General features: G+C 29.8%; 1 pseudogene; it reads right to left on the bottom strand.

Annotated features, from left to right (window-relative positions):
* Positions 1-2687, bottom strand: LOC125592302 (annotated as a pseudogene).
* Positions 2688-7292: the final 4605 nt, after the last annotated feature.

Below are 7292 nucleotides of genomic sequence, written 5' to 3'. Positions count from 1 at the left end.
TTAAATCAGGTTGGTCTCTACTGGTGTCTTTGACTGGCTCACCCTTCACACATATAGAAGAAAAGCAAAATATTAATCTCACAGACACAGTGATGATTTTATTATGTGTTGCTAACCTTAAAGAACACCAACATTCTTACACTTGATTCAAAAGAAAATAACTAAAGACCTGAGGCGTCTTAACAAGAGAAAATGTTACAAAATCCACCAAACTATTTATATCTACAACTAGCATGCAACATTCTGCATCCAAAACTAAACGAGCTAATCGCAAATGGTTATAATAGATTGATGAAAACTAAACACGAGAAGAATCAAGAGGCCACAGTATAAAAAAAAAGGAATAGTGAAACTGTTGTAACCCTACCTTAAAGGGAGACCGCCCAAGACAATACCGCTGCAATTAAGAGCAGAAACTGCACTTTCCACCTGAAACATTCAAAATTAATCATTTACCACTTTATTATTTGTACACAAAGGTGATTAGGGTCAAACATTGCCTCATCAGGCCAAACAAAAATTAATATATATAGTGGACCATGCACATTATTGCAGTGTGTATATCACATTTATGACGTAATATATATCTAGTCCGAGGATTATAAGTACAACTTCAAAAGACTATCACGTATCAACGTATCAAATTAATTAAGCTCAACTTGAAACTTTTATAAGTATCATAATATGATTTAACTTTAGAATCAAGTTCATGCAGTTACCAACGTGATAATGAAATTTGATGTAAGGAAAAAACAGGCAAGAGAAAATCACCAGCTTAAATTCAACAAAAGCAATGCAGGTTTGGTGATGACAGTCTCCAATAAGCCTCACATGTTGAATCTACAAGAAAATAAATATGACTTAAAATCGAAAAACACAACATAGTATAAAGTATAAACAATCTGCCTAGCCATAACCAAATATGTACCTCCCCACATGCTGCTTTAAAGAAATCTTCCAGTTCCATCTGAGTGACCTGCATGTAATATAAAAACGAACTAATTAAGATAAATATAAAAGGTTCAATTTCTCCATTACATTGTTTGACTAAATTAGTCATGATGCAAACAGATATGAAATAATTAGAAAAATGAAAATCAAGATTACCTTCTTGTCGATATTAGTACAGTAAACAGTCTTTGCACATTTCTCACGCTCTTCTGAGACTGAAAGCAACATTATGCAATCTCAGGATTAGAGGAAGAGTCAAACCTAAAGACTGGTTTAGATATAATTATATAAATTAACTAACCTTTGGAAGGAGACTCGGGTTCACAGGTGCAATAGCTGTTTTTGATAGACGAACTTGTATAGGATAAGAACCAAACAGTGTTCCTTATTAGCTTAAAGCAGCCCTAGCTCCCTCTGAGACATTACTTCAATGATTAAGTAAACACAAGAAGAACATTTTAAAGTGATAAAACAGTTAAGAGTAGAGGGTACCTTCATCAGTGAACTCAATGAAGGCAAGACGGAGAATCGATTTATTGTCACCGCATATACGACAATCAACAACCTTTAGACCCAAAAAAATGAACAAGAAAATGTATGAGACTTGAGTTTGAAGATGATATAAAATAAAGTGGCTAAGAGGTACATTACTCAAGTACCTGGCCACAAGATTGAAAGAGACCAGCAAGTTGCTCCTCAGTAACCTACAAAAAGACAAAAGAGAGCTTTGGTTAGTTTTATTACACTCCTTCTGAGAAAGTGCGTTCATGAAGATAGCAATTCTCTTTTTAGACCTGTTGATCAATGTCTAAGACATGGACAGTTCTCCTGATTACTTCTTCTTCTGAGCCAGGCTTGTTTTCTTGCTCATCCTTCGCTTCCATTGGCCAAAGTTCATTCTCTGCATTAAAAGGACAAAACTATTATATATAGGTCACATGTTGGTTATAGGTATAGCTGGATAAAACATTCGCTTTGACCCCTATTTTCTAAAAACTGTTATATAGGTCACATGTTCTCCAAATTATCAGAATTTTTTATTAAGATTGAATTAAATATTTATGGTCCTCTAAATTAATTCTAGATCCAGCATTGCAAACACAGATCATGATTTTCATATTACATTTCTCATCAATCTAAGAAATGATAAACAAAAAAATGTTATATAATTCACAAGATGTAAACATTGACAAGACATTTTCATGAAACATAATAAATCCAGCACTTATAGACCATAACTCAGAGAATAATGTAAAAAATGATATACATAATACATACCCTTGTATCGAAAAGGTCATTGTCCTCAGCAGAGAAAGCTTGCATTGCGAAACTGTTGGTAAACCATAAGCTATTCTCCACAAACACAGGGAGGGTTGGAGCAAGTGGCTGTGGAACATATTCCCTAGCCATCGGATTTAGTTTAGAAAACTTAACATCCATATGACTTATCTCACTCTTGAGAGCCCCTTCACTGCCCTTTGTTGAGTTTGGTGTCTCAACAGAAGAGTTGGATTCAGGGTTCTGATCATCAGGAGATGGCGGCCTCATCGTAGCTGCTAATGAAGCAGTGTTGTTGTCTAGATTTTGATCAGAAGAGTCCACTTTCACATCATCATTTTCCGGGACAGCCATGATCATTCACACCAAAGGATGAATTATCTGTATCGCAACAAATCTGACCGAAGAAAAGTTTGACGTAGAAAAGAGGAATATGAAGCTCTTTTTGGTTAAATGAAAACAATAAATTGATTACCAAAAAATTACAACAAATTCCAGTCAAGAAAATATACAGATGCAATAAATTATTATTAATTAGTTTGGTCATTTGTCAATACCATTTCTTCGTTATTAATAATTTTGGTCACTAGTCAACACCATTTCTTCATTGTTCTTGTTATATTAATTTATATCAAATTTTCTGACTAATGAAATTTAATGTTATTTCTTTAACAAGATTCTGAAAAAAAAATTACCCTTCTTTTTCTACCAACATATTTCACTATTTTCTTTTTGTTTAGCAATGAATTTTTAACCTTTTCTTTCATATTGATTTAAAATAAGTTATTATATAACTTAATATTTTAGATTTTTAGTTTATTTTAGCTAAGATACTTAATTTTTTTAAAAAAAAATTGTAGAAGAAAATCAAGCTATTTTATTATTGTTATTATTTATTTTCTTTTAGGTTAGTAAGTAGTTAGGAAATTGTAAAAACTTTTACCATCGGTTTGACTAAAATTTTATTAATGATCTTATACCAGAAAATGGATTTGAGTCTTAAATATGATTTACTAATAACTATATAAATTTATAGAGATAAAATTTACAAAATATTTTAACATAGTTCCATAAAGTTATAAAGCTTGGATATTCATAAATCATATATTTGTTACTATATAAAATATACAATAGATCACAATTACTATATTTGATTAAGAACATCATATTCATATTAAAATTAGTCATTTACATTACATTGATAGGTTAATAAAGTACTTTGATATATATTTTATTATGTAAATAATTATTAGGTAGTGCAAATCTTTAGATATTGAATATTGTAAAAGTATAATATCATTTATAGAGTGATGGTGGATGAATTAATGTATTTTCATATATATTAGAAGATTTATAAAATGTTTAGACAAATATGAAAATATCTTTGTGTTGAACCATTAAACAAAAACATATATTATTGTTTAGAATATAATAAGAACTGAATATATACTTGGTAAATTAAATCTTTAAAAAAAATCTGATATTGTTAAGTAAGATTTGATTTTCATTATATGTAAAAATCATCTTTTTAACAGTACTTATATTATGCATTTATTTTTAAATTTAAAACAATATTTAATAAATAAATTTATTTTTATTGAACGTCAACACACTAACAAATTATCAAGTTATATCGAATTTATTGTTTGTCACCTTTTAAGTATGTTATCCTTATGTTTTGAACATTATTACTCGCTTATAATACCTTTTGATGTTTCTTTAATATCTGATGAAAAGTTAAAACCTTTCAAAAGAACAATCTAAACATATCTATCAAATCTTAAATTCTCTAAGACATTTTCACTCATTCAAGAAAAATCAGAGAAAAACCGAAAGTCAAACTTAACTTCATGGCAAACAATAACACCCTAATTTCCAAACTTACTAAAGAATCAACTAATGTCAAAGTTTGGGCAAAGGAATTAAGAGTATAACAAACAACAAGTCCGCTAAATCTGAAAGAGAAGCATCTTATTATTGCTGACCCAAATGTAAGTTCTATGTAATATTTATTTTTCATTTTTGGTTTATTGTATAATAAATTTTGTTTACCTTCCCTTTAAAATTAGGGTTGTAGTATTGAAGTAACACTTCCTCATCAATTACTGGATACACACTACTTCAGCTTTTTGATGAAGATGGACGAAAATATTCTGACGATTTGAAGTTAAACCTTGTGATGTGATGCGTCGAGAAGGAATACTCCCCACCAATTCCACATCAATTTAGTCAAAATCAGTCAGGTATTTTGTGGTTTTATACTTAGTGAAAACCCAATGTTTGATCAGATTCCGTTCAAACAAGTTCTCCAAAAAATGTTGACAACACTTATTTAATCGGTATGTATTATCATTTAGTTTACTAAGAATGAATATGTAATGCATTTGTTACCAAATTTAATATCTTACTATTGTTTTAAACTTTTAGACTTGGTTGGATGGGTTACTACGTTTGGATATTTGAGACATTATGTGATGATCTATATGATGAGATTTTAAAGAACATGTGTCTAAAATTAATTTAAGTTGATGGATGAAAGTTAATTTCATTTACTTAATAAGATACTCAAAAATTAAATTTTAATTTAAAATTTTAAATAATATTCTATTATGTCACCATTATTACTATTTTGTGGATGTGAGTTGGAATGTGAAGCTTCGTGAAGATTACCAGAGATTTGGATATGAAAAGTTAGAGACTGTCTAAGTTCATTAAACATTTCTAGCTTTGTATTTTTGGCGAGTCAATTACATGAAACAAGGTTAATTTTAACTATTTTAATATTAACTTGATTTTGACCCGCGCACCAGCGCGGATGTATTTTAAAAAAATATGATGCTATTTGTTTTTTTTATGTCATTATTTAGGGTTGAGCAAAAAACTTGAATTCGAAGAACCGAACCGATCCCAATCCGAATAAGTAGTTCCAAATCCGAACCGAAATTGATTAAATATCCGAATTATTCAAAATTTTGGTATTTGAAGAACTGAAACCTAATCCCATTTGAACCGAAGTATTTTGAGTATCCAAAATAGATTATATACTTATATATATATATTAATTATTTCTAGATTTAATATATATAAAAACATCCAAAATATATATGATACTTTTAAGTTCGTTTAAATACTTGAAAATATATACAAATAATCAAACGTAAATATCTAAAATAATTAAAATATACTAAAAACTCCAAAATACTTAAATAATTATTAATTCTCTATCCAAATATTTAAACCAAACCAATTTATATGTTAAGTTAGGTACTCTGACATATTTTATTCAAATTTATATGTAATATATTCAATTGTTTATAGATTTTTTAAAAATTAAACCATATAATAAAATTTTAAAATAATTTAAATTGGTTATCCAAATCCTCAAAGATCTGAACCGAACACGAAATCCCAAACAGACTCGAAAACGAACATGAACGCCCACTCCTAATCACTATTATATATCCTATATGTGTGTCATCATAGAGTACAAAAATATGTGTTATCATATAATTAATCGAATTTTATACGTGCCATCAAATAAGTAATCTTATAATAAATAATATTTTATACGTACAATCATATAAATAATCACATATATCTATCTTATTTTTCAATGTGAAATATAAAAATCATAATTTAAGTTGGTGTTTGAAATTGGGCTTTGTATTGTATTTTTCTTATATATATTAAAAATATTTTTATAATGGTTATTGGAAAATGTGTTAGTAAAAATCAATTTTTGAATATATGTATTTTTTTGAATAAATTTTTGATATAAATCAATTTTAAATTATTATTTTGATTTGAATATGTATATCAAGTAACATAAGCCCATTAATTTTTAATATAATGTAATGGACTTCCATTTTTTTTAATAGCATAAACTCATTACTTTTTTTCTTAATTTATTGTTATCTATGTTTTCAAACAAAAACTTAAAAGTACTTCTACTTTGATAAGATACATGAAGGACTATGTGCCAAATTCATCTTCGATCAAACATGGATTGAATAGCTGATATCTTGTGAATTTACATGTTTTTAACTTCTTATTCTTGCATGGTTTGGTCATTTGGAGCATCATTTAGGCACATTTAGGTTGCATATCATTGCATTTGTACATATCAGGTGTTGGAGAGCACCATGGATTAGTTAGAGGACCATTGGTGGGATTTTGAGTGCAATTGGAGTCCAAAAGAAGTGTTAAAAGTGATCATTGAGCGATCTCCCTATCAGAGCGACCTCACGCAGCGAGGTAGCGTACCCGCTCCATATGTAGAGCGACCTGGTGGAGGGGGTCTGTAGCTCGCGCGTGTTATGAAGAAACGAAGCAAAACATTTGGAGCGGGGTTTGGCAGCGAGGTGGCGTACCCGCTCTGAAGCCAGAGCGTGAAAGATGAACACGGATGAAGGCCTTAAAAATCTCTTCTGAAGCTAAAAATTTGTGGAGACACTGGAAATTGAGTTAGCTTTCCAATAGAAGTGGTTTCAAGTCATTTGAAGCTGTATTGGATAAGTTATGATCGATTTACTATAGGTGTATCAATCCTTGCCGGGGACCACTTGAAAGTTGATGGGATTAACCAACTTCCCACTTTCTTCACCCCACCTTTCCTTTGCACGATTTTTCCTACTTTTCTGTATAATATTTGCTTTCTTATTATCAAAAGGGTGGGCAAGAAACATCATGATCCAACTTTGTAATAATTTAACTTGTCAAAACTCTCTCTCTTTGAAATATCATTGTTCTTAGTGTTCTTGAGCTGTTCTTCAATTGTTCATCATCTGTTCTTGAGTTTTAATTTCGTTTTGCTTGTTTAATCCTTGTTTATCTTTATTCTCTGTTGTATCTACTTGAATATGCTTCAATCTATTATGAGATTAAGTGTTTTCATGGAGATTAGTGAGTAGTTTCCTTAAGAATTCATGGGTTAGGGAGATTAGAGTAACTTAGTGAAGATCTATGGTGTTATTGTATTAGATCCTTGTATGAAACTTGCTTGTTGAGTATTTTAATGCTTGTTTAGTCTGATCACTCTAAACCTGATTTCTAAACACTTCTCA

This window comes from Brassica napus, chromosome C9 (assembly GCF_020379485.1).
Source record: "Brassica napus cultivar Da-Ae chromosome C9, Da-Ae, whole genome shotgun sequence".
Lineage (NCBI taxonomy): Eukaryota > Viridiplantae > Streptophyta > Magnoliopsida > Brassicales > Brassicaceae > Brassica > Brassica napus.
This window is presented reverse-complemented; position numbering and strand designations above follow the sequence as displayed.